Source organism: Contarinia nasturtii, unplaced genomic scaffold (genome assembly GCF_009176525.2).
Source record: "Contarinia nasturtii isolate CC-2019 unplaced genomic scaffold, AAFC_CNas_1.1 Cnas_scaffold_129, whole genome shotgun sequence".
Classification (NCBI taxonomy): Eukaryota; Metazoa; Arthropoda; class Insecta; order Diptera; family Cecidomyiidae; genus Contarinia; species Contarinia nasturtii.
This window is the reverse complement of record NW_022197486.1, coordinates 4,926,559-4,941,206: the sequence shown is the minus strand read 5'-3', so window position 1 is coordinate 4,941,206 and position 14,648 is coordinate 4,926,559. Positions and strand designations below refer to the sequence as shown.

General features: G+C 34.9%; 1 protein-coding gene across 22 annotated transcripts in view; it reads right to left on the bottom strand.

Annotated features, from left to right (window-relative positions):
• The window catches only part of LOC116344958 (dystonin), a 121,745-nt gene that overhangs the window by 89,417 nt on the left and 17,680 nt on the right, over positions 1–14,648 (bottom strand). For 3 of the 22 annotated variants that reach the window (XM_031773830.1, XM_031773840.1, XM_031773859.1), the window contains exon 1: positions 8,479–8,603. The exons of 10 other annotated variants lie outside the window; for them this stretch is intronic. The gene's annotated coding sequence lies outside the window, so the exon portion shown is untranslated. Of the gene's footprint in view, positions 1–8,478; positions 8,605–14,648 lie in introns of those variants that run through there. 9 more of the 22 variants (XM_031773907.1, XM_031773918.1, XM_031773927.1 and 6 more) reach the window with 4 other exon arrangements.

The window sequence follows — 14,648 nt, the reverse complement described above, 5'->3', positions numbered from 1 at the left end:
AAATAGAACCCAATCAATCGATCAACAATTGAATTTCTTTTTGTATATTTAAATGGTCAAATGAGAAAGTGAGATGAAATCAGCATTAATTCCTCCATTAAATCAACAAAACGAATGTGAATTGTTTGGTGCTTAAATATATCGAATAGAAATTGTCGTTTCACATGTGTGCAGAAAAGAAGACAAAAAAAAAAACAAATGTGTGTCGTTGCCGCCACCGCCAATACCGTATCCACCAACAAATATCTCTTATCGACTGTGTATGAGCTCACTGCATTGCATTTTGTGGTGTGTTTCCGTATCTTTGCGTTTACATATTTGTTCATTTCTTTTGGTTTTCACAATACACGAGTATGGCTGTGCACACGTAGGTTGTAAATTTGACTTAGTTTTCTATAATCAGTTCGAATGATTGTCCATTTGATACACACACACAGAGAGAGAGAGACACACATGTATATAAATCGATATATTTTTGTTCAAAAACGGGAAATGCGAAACTGGCTCTCACATATCGAAACGACAAATATGAAATGTGGAACGGCGACAGTATATCGTTTCTATTTTGTTTTTATCGATAATTTTAAGTCATTCGCAAAATATTGGTGGGCAATTGTTCGGGTTACAAAAAAAAGCTCTACATTGAAAATATCAATAAATTCCAAGAATGTATTAGAAAATCGTAAAAAAAATTAGATCACCACGATGATCGAATGTGGATCCAAAGACCAATTCTTTTTCAATTACCAATACGAATTTTGTTGTTGTTTTTGTCAAACAATTGGGCGAGTGAATATCATTAACAATTTCGACATTGATACATATTGACAGGGCCACCTGAAGAAGTCATTTCAAATGTAATCTCATCACCCTTAATGCTTGTTTACTTTGAAATCGATGACATAAACTCACATTGTGTGTGATTCATATTTTATTCATGAATTGCCATAAATTAGAATTTCAGTCCACTTTAGATGTAGAGTGCAACGCACACGCACTTGAAAACGGTATGAATTAGATCGCGGCCTGAATCATCAAATTGCGACGATGGTGGCGGCGACGGCGGAAATGTACGCTCTCTTCATTTTCAAGTAAATAAACAAACCGCACACACCATATGGCATTTCAATGAGAATCTTTTCATATTGGATCATCGAAATCGTCACAAAGTGATTAGCAAAATGATGAGTGGTTTTTTTCAGTTTTGGTTTAGTTCGGTTTTTCTTTAGGCTGGCCGATGCCATAAGTGATATCGATATTTATCAGTTTTTTTTGCTCTTCACATATCCACTTATTTTTCCACTGCAATCTCAACGTGTGTTTCTCAACGAATTTCACACTTCAAATAGATCAGATTTGATTTTTTAAGAATTTCGAATTGAAGTGATTCGAAATGTAAACTCGCACTTTCACGCGATAATGTCTTTTATGATGTGATTTTCATCATAGGAATGAAAATTGAGCAGAGAAAATTATTACGAAATCGAAAAATGCTAAAGACAAGAGTGACGAAAAGAGAGAGAGAGAGGCACAAAGAGAAAACCTTTTGTTTCGTTTTTATGATTTCATGGATTTTTCGTGCTGTCGGTTCGGGTGATTTCATATTCACATGTAAGTAGGTGTGAATTATATTCATGTTTTCGATGAGTAATAAAGTCAACAATGACGAATAAAAATTCATTGAATCACATGCCAGATCAGTGTGCATAACATTTTGAGTAATTTTGTATTGGAAAATGTGTCTTTTTTTACTTTTTTGAAGTCCATACGATCGTGATTGCACCACCAACCATAACGTTTTATTTTGATAGCAATCGAATAAATATGGCCGTGCATTTTGGTAAATTAAGTCAATATGAAAAATGTGCACAAAAAAAAAACACTTTGACCATATAGCCGAATAAAGTGCCGAACTTATGATAGAGCACGAAATCCTCGCAAAAAACTGAAATTCATTGCAATAAAATGGCCATTATGCAAATAGCAATTTCATTGATTCTGAAAGGTTTATTGCCGGCATGCACTTTATGCCAATGCGATAAATTCCCTCTGATGATTCTAAATGGAGAAATAAATTATGAGAAAAAAAATAACACAATTGGACGTTAATTTGTGTTTATGAGTAAACCAAATGGATTTGCATCGTGTGTTTTTTTCTTCTCTTCTCTCTTTTGGCATAATTCACAATGTGATTCGTGATGCTTCAAGCAAAGAACAATCTATCGCGTTCATTTGTGAGTTGGGCTCGCGACTGATCTATCAATCGATGTAGACATTTCAGAATGGAATGTCTGCGATGTTTTTTTTTCGTTCGTTCGTTCCTTCGTTCGATTTCAAGTGTGTTGCGAGAAAATGTGAGACGCGAATAAAAGTGTATGTGGTCGGTTGATTGAAATACCAAAATTGTTAATGCCCTGCGTCTACATGATTTTGTGGAATTCTAATTCGTGGTGCTTTTGCACTTCAACGATGTAATCAAATACAAACGACTAAACTAAAGCCATGTCGCCGTACCAGTGACGTAACGTCACTCACTGATTTATCCCAATGAAATTGAAAGTGACACACTTGAATTTGTATATGTGCAATCAATGGCACTGTGTAGCATGGGAAATGCGCGCGCATTCATTTGCAATACAAAACCAACACACGACAGTATTTCGATTCCGAATCGATTGTCATTAAAATTGCGGTAAATTGATTACATGTATTTAATGCCAACTACCGATGTGTGTATGTGCGACGATGACGTGGCTAGAAGATACAATTTTATTTAATTTTTGCATCAACGAAAGTGTGATTCATATATACGCATCACAAAGTAACTATTTGAAATGCATTTCCAGACCCAGTGTTTATTCATTTTATTCGTTGAAATCAAGTGACTTTAATCACATTGAATATTATATTTAAAAAAAAAGAGCGGAGAATGATTGATTGGCGTGCATTGATTTAGACATTTTGCTTTTGTTTCATGACAAATAATTTGCCTGAAACGATTTTTTCGTTTCACATTAAGCGACTTGGGTTGAATAAAACATAACCAATTCACATGAATAATATTTGCAACACACACACATTAAGTTGTAGTGACTGCCGATCAAGATCGATGCACGATATAAATGTTAACCGATGTCAATCGGTTACAACGGTCATTTGTATTTTGTTTGAGTTGTTGTTGCAACTGCTTTGATTTGTTGCTGGGGTTTTTTAATAAACAAATTGCTTTCATGTAATTGAACTAGTCGCGCGACAATTTGTGCATATGGTTGCTTCTGTTGTTGTTGTCTGTGACCACCACCGCAGAACGCATACACAATGTTTTTTATCAACGACTGTATCTGGGCGCATTTTGGATAGCCTCATTCTGCGTTTGCAACGCGAACGAAAAAAAATATATATATCAGCATTTGACTTTGTAGACGGGCGCGCGCAAGTAAGAACGAATAATTCACGCTTTTGTTGCATGAATACAAATTTATTACAATATTCGCTTGGTTAGTTAGTCGCCTCCAATATTTACATAAACAATGTGCACTGTATTTTCGTCGTCTGGAAATTATTTGCTTTCGTTGACTACACACACACAAACAAAGTCAATGTGCAGGCGTCGGGTTTTCTCTCTATCGCGAATAAAATCTATGTTCAACGACGAATTTTTCGTTCATGTCGCATTCGATTCGATTAAATCGCTCGATGCGTTTGACAAGAGTCGAGCACTGCATTTTTCGTTTCACTCTTTTGAATTCATGTCACTGACATACAAGATTTCATTCAACACCAAAATGAATTATTAAACATATGCTCCTGCTCCTGTTGAATGTCATTTCACATTATTCAAGTTATAATGTCTATCTATCTTAGAGAGAATGAAAATGTGTGAACGACGTGAAGTGAGTATAACATATGCAATGCTCATGTTTTTTCACAATTTTGTGTTTGCCAATCTGTATTTGATTATTTGCTAAACTGACATAGGAATGCTGCAATGCGTGCAGCTGGTGCTTCTACCATTGTGGCCGATATAGTTAGCAAATGAAATGTTCTCTAACTCTCCATTTTGAAATTCAAAAAAAAAAACAATCCCAGTCACCAGTTTGGTGCCATCACGCATCAAACATGTTTTGGAATTCAATAAAGAAAAAAAAAGTAAACAAAAGTTGAAGATCTACAATACATTGTTGCGATCGATAGTGTTTTTTTATTTACTGATTCGTTTTTGAATGTCGAATTTTAAAAGCATATTCATGACTTTTGCCTGTGTTTATTATCGTGTGTAATTTTAAAGAATTGGTTGTTGCACTCTTGAGAGTGAGAGAAGCTGAGCTGTTGCACACACCGTATGTTCCTGTGCTATTGAATTGTTTTTATGCTTTTTTACATGCATACGGCATATGCAACGAACGGCAACTCTTTTTCATTATTTTCTTAAAACTGACAAGTTGGATTGTAAACGAGTCACACTTGATGGCTTTTCAAAATCGTAATAAAACTGAGTTTTAGTGCGTTTTTTTCTGTTTGTTTGAACACAAACAAAAATAAATCAAAAAGAGCAATGAACTTGATTTCGTCTAACTTCTGATGAGTATGATAATGTTTAGATTGATGTTTTGCAGTGATGATGATTCATGTCAGCGTGATGTTCGGTAAATGTACCGAAATAGCTGTGGCACTGATTAATTTTCATTTTTCGTCTATTTCTGTCAAATGTGCTTTTTTGCTTGACCTATGGAACAGATAGAACCAGCGTGCCGTCAACAGCGACCAGTTGTTGTTTTTTTTTGTGTGTGTGTCTCGTACCGAGATGATAATCGAAAATGCAGTGGCAATTAAAAATTACAACCGACGACAACGATATTATAAATAAACGAAGTAATGAAAATGCATGTCGCATGAAAATGAGCTGAATCTCATATTTAATCGGCCGCTAAGTCATAACATTTTAATTATTGTCATTAGGATTGTGTTGGAAAGTGACTTACACGGCGTGGCTATTGCGTGGCGTGGCTTCTTGTTGTGATCAAATTCGAAAGGCAAAAGACGATCGGTTGCACGTCGGTTGCAATTTTTGTCGTTTTTGAGCGCTGAAAACAAGTTGCATTATTATTGTCGAGTTATTTTTGGTATTATACAGACCACATCGATCACATTACATAAAATGACACTCTCACTCATTTCATGCGACAATTTGAAGTTTAATAATGAAATCAACCAACGAACATTTATGATGAATTTTTTGAGAAAGTGCAAGTGGTGCTTAAGAGCTTATTGAGACCTATCACATGACACCATTTAAGACACAATTTGATGGAGAGTGAAAGAAAACGATTCGATCGATGGTTTCTTTTTGATTTGGTGGGTGTTTTGCATTTCCAAAAAAAAAAAGAATCGTTCATGCGAAACGATTACATGGATGTGCTTACGCAAAATGTGAAACAATTGACTAAAATAATTTGCACACGCGCTAGAGAAATATTGACCAAATAAGTCGCGATAAAAAGGAGGTATGAAGCTCATCAATGAAATAAAGAAAGTAATAAATAAGCGATATACACCAATTACAACCAAACATGGACAAAATATTGTGAGCTTACTCGCCGGCCGGCATCCACACAATCGCATTTTTTTGTGTGTGTGGACGTTTGATGTCATCTTCTTAATTTACTTAATATAGACAACTCAGTGAGATAGTTTTTTTTTGTTGTTGACCATAAACGGATACAAATATGATATGAACATAAAACACCATTTAAATCGATGAAACCGCACACATTTTTTTTTTAAACTTATGTGTTTGTTTTCGTACCGGCAAGCACAGCGTTGTAAGTGCTGTTTATTATAATACTTTCGTTGTATTTATTATCGCAAAACCGCCCAAAATGAAGTCACTCCTCATATAGATTTTTGTTCAGTCGACAAAATTAAACAACTATAACAATAACCAATCGGTATATTGTTCATCGGTCATTGTTATACATTCAGCGGGTTGCAATCTTCACCTTCCGCTCCCTCTTTCTCTCTCTCTCTCGCTCGCACTCCCTCAATGCCTATAACTTTCGGTTTATTATTACATAATCATTGTGTATATACACTTTGTGTGGTGCGAAATAAATTTATCAGCGAAAACCAAAAACAAATGCCGAAAATCGCTGTTGTCAACATTTAAAATGAAATTCATGTTCGGTGAAACAACATTTACCGCTTTAGATAGAAAAAAAAAATGTTAATGCGGTTCAAATGAGAAATTCAAGTAATTTTGGACGACAGCGAAAATGATCACACACAAAAAAAAACTAGAAACAATAAAACAATTCGTAAATTCACCTTGTTGTGCACGGTTCGTGGAAACCGAGTCACAGTATCAACATAGTGAGTGTGCCTCTTTGCGCGTTTGCGATTGATCATTAAGTAAATAAGTCGAAACAAAGAAAATGGATTTGGTTTTTGTTGTTATGTATGTATGTGTGTGACAGTAGAATGATGGAACCGCGTCCACGGAGAATGGAATCAATTATTCTTATTGTGTTTTGCTATTGGACGCCAACATCTTTCAATCACAAGACGTTTCATTTATATATTTATTTCGTTTTGATGTAATAGCCACTTTGCGCAACTGTTTGGATTAAATCGAGCTGATACAAGCAATAAATTCAACGGGCCAAGCAGCATTTTTGGTTGGTAAACAAAAAAGCATAGACGAAGAGAGAGAGAGAGAGAGAGAGAGAGAGAAGACGAAGGAAATGTTCGGCGAAAGAGTGTATATTCTGCTGTTTGCTTTGAATATTCACCGAAAAAGTTCAACACTGCAAAACAAATTTTTTGTTTTGTATATTCATTGTGTAATAAACAATTTTCCACATAAATTATGCTGGCACACCAGCGATAGAGAGATAATATCGTTCGAACACGTGCTAATTTCGATTGTTCAATATACGTGAGTTTCATTTTATTGGACTTGAATTGAATGGGTCATTCAGTAACAGTGTCGGCACAATTTACAAAACCAACTCAATAACATGATCTTATTTTCTTTTGCGCAAGTTGAATTAAAAGTTGGCATAGAGTGAACGAGCGACAGTGTATGAAGAAGACACTCTAACTCGGTCGATAGAGAATGCCAGCTAATTACACGACTGTGAAATGGTGTGAAAGATTGAAATTGTGATCATGGCGAAAGACATTTGTTCATTAAAATGCCATCACTTTGAAATTACGAACTTTTTCAGTAATCTGTGTAATATGAACCCATTACAATCGATCGCGAGACGAAAATGACGAAAACAATCGATCGCAAGACGAAGAAAAGTATCAAAATTTGTTTGACTCGATCAGCAGAAGAAATGGGAGAAAAGAAAATAAGACGCATAGTTCCCATTCGCCAAGTACTTTTTTTTCACTCTCGGTCGTCTCGTCTTTTGTCATCATCGCCGTTAAGTATGTTTATGTAAATGATTTGTTTGTTCATTGGATCGGTCATTTGGTGTGCTATATTCATCGCAAATAACGTGAGCTCCGTTCCGGTCATGCTATTGTCTAATTATTATGGCATAGCACTTTCAATTTGTGCAAAAGAAGAGAAAAAAAATATTGTTATGTCGCACAGCAATTAGTCGTCTGTTCCTTTCCATGGTCAAAAAAAAAAATTTTTCGATTTCTTTCAACAAATTGTACATCATTTTCGGTCGACCAATTTACCATGTAAATTTTAGCGGGGACAGACAGTTGGTCGGCAGTTGCATGAATTTAGATTCAAATAAGCAAAGAGGACGATTTTCTTTGGTCACAACACACACACACAAACGCACGTTGACTTCAACAGGTAATTTGATATGACAATTTCCGTGTATACTCAACTGTGAGAATTGTCAATAGAACATGAAATGGCATGGCACGCCTTGCATCAATTCGATCATCATCATAAATATTTTATATGCTCAATTTTGTTTTATTTCTTAAACAACAAAGACGGCATTTTTTCGGCAAGAAATCGAAAAAAAAACTGAAATAAAAAAAAAAAACACAAATGCACAATGTTTGCCGTTTGTACATACGATACAGGCAGTGTGTGACAGTTGGGTGTATTCACTGTTTGTCTCGTTTCTCCTTGGCCACCATTATCCGTTTGGTATATGAGCAAGAAAGAGACACACGTCACGCACACACACACAAACCCATTGGATCGTTAAAAAATGGCAATCCATACAATAGGATACGTCAAGTATATACCATTGTTAATACACAAAATCAGATCAAAACTTCATCATCGATGAAACTGTGATAAAGATGATGAAAAATAAAACACCACGCACACCACTGGACAGAAGAAAAAGAAATAAATGTTGCACTTCACAAAATGAATTGATTAACTAACACTGGAAAAAAAATATATGCACAAACCGCGAAAAAAACTGAACGAGAAAAAAAAACGCTACAACAAGTCTTTTTCTTTAGACTAAAAAAAAACAACACACAACATACAATTCCGACAGTAGATACCAGAGAATATACACAATGTCTTTTGCCTCGATTTGAGGCTTTGATGGAACACATATGCGACGTGTTATACGTTTGAATATGATGGCTTTGTTGCTGTATTTCGCTTGTGTATCGGAACTGTGGACCGCATCCTACGTATTTTCCGTAGTGACTGACTGACTTTCCGGGTCAGCATCAGCGATTGCTTGATGTGTGTATGCCAACAAACACACAAACATAACGCGTCGACAACAATTGCTGCCGATTTCTTTGTATTCGTTTTCAAAATTCTACATTTGTGTATTTGATTGTTGTGTGTAGGTAGCGGCTATTCTCTCACGACTCACATACTTGCAATACCGTACACTAACACACTCACAGCAAACAATTTTGAGGCAAAAGAGATCGCTCAAACGGTCGTACTCGGTATTGACTGCAGTGCGTATTCGTTTCGAATTGGTTGGTGTTGGTTTGTTGGTATTGCACACACAAGTGCACAGTGCGGTCGCACATATGTTATGTTCGTTTGTTAATGTGTTGCATACCAAACACATCATCAGACAGGTCGTTTGAAGTCAGTGTAAAATGTCTTTACTACACATATCACGAATCGGCAATTCTTTTACTTATTCATTCTCGTCTATAATTTGTTCCTCCAGCCAGCATAACATACGTACACTCACACTCATCCAAACCGCTGGCGCAACTTTAACAAATACATAGTCGGTGTCGGTGTTTTCATTCTATTTGATTTGCTTGAGAAGTGTTTTGTGCTTGAAAATGTGGGTCTTCATATGGGGATATGATTTTTTTTATTCATATTTTTTTTTTTTGTATTCATTCACATTGCACTATGAGACAATCATATTTTTTGGCATGTGTAACACGATCATATGAATCACAGGCCACATTTAATAGACAAAGTACAAAAGTAAATAGTAATAGTCCAAGCAAAATTTATTATTTTTTTACGTCAAAAGCGATAACAGAATCTGATGATTAGCAATTGCGAATAAATGAGTATATACGAAGCAAAAAAAAGAGAGATTTGGTAATTCCATAATTTAGTTGATTCATTTCAAATGAAAGTAGATTCCCTGTACTTATCGTATGAAATCCGTCAATTTCATTTAATCGAATGCTTCAATTATTCAACGAATCAATAATAACACGTTTCGTTGTTTTCATGATTTGACAGAAAAAAAATACTATTCATTATTCAATGGCAAATATTATAATTTTTTCACGCTTTCATTAAAAGAGAAATAAAAGAAAAATGATTTTTTTTTCCAGTGAACTAGTTTGCATTTGTAAGAAGCACACCCATTTTTTTTTTGAAAAGAATTCAGTTGATAGTGTCTAGCGGTGCATTCGATAAATGGTTGCTCGCATCGACATAGATTTGATTTTGACAGAGATAAAGAAATGAACATACACGATTAATATGCGTCGCATGCATTTGCCCAAAACATAAATTCATTTACGACGGAGAACAAGCGATTTCTAATTGAAAGGAATAACAGTTTGTTCGAACTAAATGATTCAAAGAGGCGCTTTTCTCTCTCTCTCTCTCTGCTATTTTCTGTGTCTTGTTTGTGTCTGATTTCCTCATTTGTAAATCAGACACTAAACACTGTAATTAGCACTGTTCTGTTTTCATTTGTAGTGAATGGGCTGCGGTGACCAAGCAAACGAGCAGCTACTCGACAAAGCGATTAAATATTATTTACTTCAATTTTTTTTTTGAACAAATGTGCATTGCAGTGAGTTTTCAGTGTTGTCAATGGAGTGCTCACGTCGTATCAGCTGTAAGCTCAAGGTTTGTTTACTTTTATCAGAACCAGGTATATGGAATTGTTGATTGGTTATCATCTATTCTATTTCTCAAGTGCCTTTGTATGTGTTGTATGAAAACCGATTAGATCTATGGACGACAATACGCATGAGACCAAATCGGATGAAGACCAATTTTTTTGTTTGTATTTCCATTGAAAAAAAAATCCAAGTTCTGAAACGGTCAAGTCAGGTACGTCGAATTCACCAGACTTGAAAATAAACATTTCAATAAGAATCAAACAAAACAATCGTTCGCCGTTGAATGAATCTCAAACGAACAGAAAAAAAAGGTTCTCGAGATACGAAGATAAGGTGCAATTGAAAGAAACGAGACAACAACAACGAACGTTTGACGTGATTAGCATGCAATTTTCTGTGCTTGATTCCAACGAAAATTGTTAGAAATTCTGACTGTGAAACAGGTACCATCGACAACTCACATACAAAAAACATGAATAAAATACAACAATTTACATAAAATGCAGTCATCTTGCTTTTTTTTCCGTTTCATCTGCTATTTTTTCTATAATGAATGAGTCAGACGATCAACAAATTTTTCATATTCCATTCATTGGATTGGTATGCAACTCGTTATGCGCAAATGGTTGCAGCAACTTTATAAACTTGATTTGAAATTCACAGAAAATGAATTCATTGAGCCCAAAATACACAACGGAACGGACAAGAACATTCAAAATCATGATTTTTATACTAAACCTAGATACTGAAACGTTTTATTATCAATAAACACCTTTTAACATTGTGGCTAAGTGGCCATTTTAAGAATATTTCTGACTGTGGCAAACATTTTTATTTGATTATCATTGCCATTCACGTTCATCATAGAAATCGAACACGAAACTTGTTCTGTTTTCCGCCAGCCGTTCTGCGCGAGGTACTATTCAAAATGAAGTCATTCGAAATTGCCGACTTTATCGGTGTGCCACAAAAGTGCGAACAATACCAAATTTGAACAAAGTTCATTGAACAAACGATATTTTAAAGTGAAAACGAGATTAGATGTAACAAGTTAAAAAAAAATCAATTTACAAATGTCATAGAAAGTGGCATATCGTATCTTAATTCATCATTCGCACTTAAAAGGCGCAAATGGAGACGCACACCCAACAATGTAAACATAATGCAGGTGGAGAATGCTTGATCAAATAAACATATTTTCAAATCATTTTTGTTGTATTTAAATGTTTCGTTTTTCTTTTCAAAAAAAAAAAAAAACACACGTCGCTTGAGTCATTTGAACATTGCTTGAATTCGAAATGAGCCCAGTTTCTATACCATACTAATTAACATGAACTATTTCGCTTGAATTGATCTTTAACAATGGAGACAGATTTTCGGATCGGAAGATGCCCACACACCTCTCAGTTTGAGAGGCGCTGAAAACAAAACAAAAATAAAAAAAAAAATAATTCAAAGATATTCGATTCTTACGATGTTGAAGTCTCATGATCATGTATATTTTTGAACAAAAAAATACAACAACAAGAATAGAGCACGACCTAAGAATGGATCTATAATTAACGTGCACGTAAATCCAATTATTATTTAAAAAATGACCCACAGCAATTTGGCTAAATGAAATGTTTACAAGAATTGCTTGAAGAATTGAAGGTGGGGAAATGGTTTTTTGTTCCCTCGCAAAATGAATAAATTGCCGGAACCAAAGCGAATAGCACGCAATGTCATCCAAGTGAAATGAAATTGCATATAGTTGAGCGTGCAGACTGCACACAGGGACACACACCAATTTCGTTCAATGTAACATTATCATCAACAGCATCACCAAGACATATAATTCGACACGGTTAATTATTTTCGGCGAAAAAGCGCCGCGCGATGTCTACTGAAAATGTCTTTTTAAATGCTGTGTCAGAGAAGACAAAAGAAACAAATGTTTTATCGTGTTATACATCTGATTGAAGTTAGATTGTTTTTGGTGGCGTTTTTTGGGTATTGTCAAAATCGTAATTATTTAAAAAAAAAATTACCAAATATTTTGTCCTTTTGCTGCCTGAACAAAAAAAAGACAGTCGATGGTCGCACGTAAATACATTGTTTATGGGAATGAAATAATCGTGAACGTGGTTTGGTAAACAACTATTCGATACCAAATTTCCAAAAATGGTCGTTGCAATAATGGTCATTGCGATCATGTGGCATTATGACATTCGAATGTACATTGATCGGTAAAAATATTGTAAACATCGGGACGCATCGATACATTGCACTCGTGCGCACGCATATCATTTACACCGAATGCCCACCACTCCACATTGCATTTACTTTATTGAAATGTTAAGGAAGAAAGAAAGAGAAAGAGGTGGAGAGAGAGAGGTGAGCTAATGAATTGAAATGCAATTTATTTGCAGTGAGTGCAAGTGGCGTACATTTTGGTGTTGTTGTCATCGTTGTTTCCCGCAATTTGCGTCAATCAATGTATGACAAAGTTTAAATCACTGAGAAATGAGTCAAGTTAATGGAAAAAAGGCACTGATTTCTTAACAAAACAAAACAAAGGTGTACGTACCGAGCCGCGTGCACTTAGTCAGCGAACATGTTTAACCTTATTGCTCACTGTCCAAAATAAAACGACAACTTCGCACCGCATATACGTACTGCTTTGCTTAATTTATTGTTCATGCATTTTAACCCACTGAAATGGTGATCATTTGGATGACATAATTCAACTAGGACAGTTATGGCAACCGGTTGCATGGCTTACCTCTGCTGCTTCATCTCTTGTGTGTGTGTGTTTTTGACCAACACTTGGCGGCTATATTCGATTTAATTAAAATTGTTTTCAAAATTTCGCCATCACAATTTAAAGGCCGTGATTTGAAAAAATCACCATGAAAATGTGGTGAAGAACAGAAAAAATCAAAGCAGCGAGCAATCAAATCAGTGCACAATTTATCAATGTTCAATTTATTTTGATTGAATTTGATGGTAACAAGAATTGAGGTCTGTTTTTTTTATTTCGTATAATCTTGTTTAAACTTGCGTTTTTTTCCCCCACTCAATCAAAAAGGACAAATTCGAATGACATTCAAAACGCATTTGTATAAATCAATTTTGAACCGATTAATGAATAGAAAAAAAAATGTTTTAATTGAAACTAAATATGCTCGTAATTTATTGGCGATCAGAGTACATTGAATGAACAATAATATTTTTTCATCGACAACTAGCGCATTTGTTCAAATGTCCCTGTTTGTTGCTCTTATTGAGATTTATTGATTGGCTCAAGTTCAAGTCAAATACAATTGATTTCTTTGCTTTCATTCTTATTGCAAAGGTCTTTTATGCGCACCCACAAATTGAGCGAACAATGATAAAAGAAAAAGAAAAAAGCCGGAAAAGAGGCAAGACAAAAAAAAAAATCATCATCATCGACGACAACAACAATAAAATCTGCAAATAGACTGGAATATTTAATTGATGTATTGAATTGAGCACATGGCCTATGGTGTGAAATAAAACAAACTTCAAAATCCATTTAAATAAAAATTCATCAATTTGCATTAGCAAAATGAATATAATTTAGTTCTTGTTTTTTTTCTGTTACTTTTTGGCTTCGTCTCTAATTCAATGCTTCGTGCCAATAGACCAGCATACACATAAATGCGATAGCAACCCAACTCTATCACACACACACACACACATCGCATTTGAAATCATCGATATTTATAAAGCAATGAAATAATGGAAACTGTGCAAAATGAGAATGTTGCGAGAATAGCGAAAAAAAACAGGTAAATTACTCATGCATTTTGACCGCACCTGATTACCACCCACCTATAAATTACGTAAATGCTCTTTTGCAAATGCAAAAAAAAAAACACACGAATGTGCACATGTGCGTTCTTTTTATTGGTAAACAGAACCTGTATGCTTTGGATTTGTTTTTAAGTGGCAAAGAACGGCGACTAAATCGTAAAACTTTCACTTTTTAATCAAATAAACCAGATGACTTTGATGGAAAAATGAATAAACATAGAAAAACGATGTCATTTGCGATGCTCAATTTATACCATTTCATCATAATATCGTTCATAACGAATCAATGTTAGCAGGTGCAATATTTGTATCTACTTGAATGCGCACTAAACTATATGATTGTTTGAATTCTCATTTTATCTCAATTTAAAAGTTAATTGGAATTGGCTGGCAAATGAGATTATTCATTGATTATATAATTTCAAGCATTGATCTGCTTATGGCTTGAATTGTTTTGCTATTTGGCTGAGTATTGTGTGCGTCAAACCAGTTTTCCAGACAACGAATGAGAGAAATGTATGAGTTCAATATAATTAATA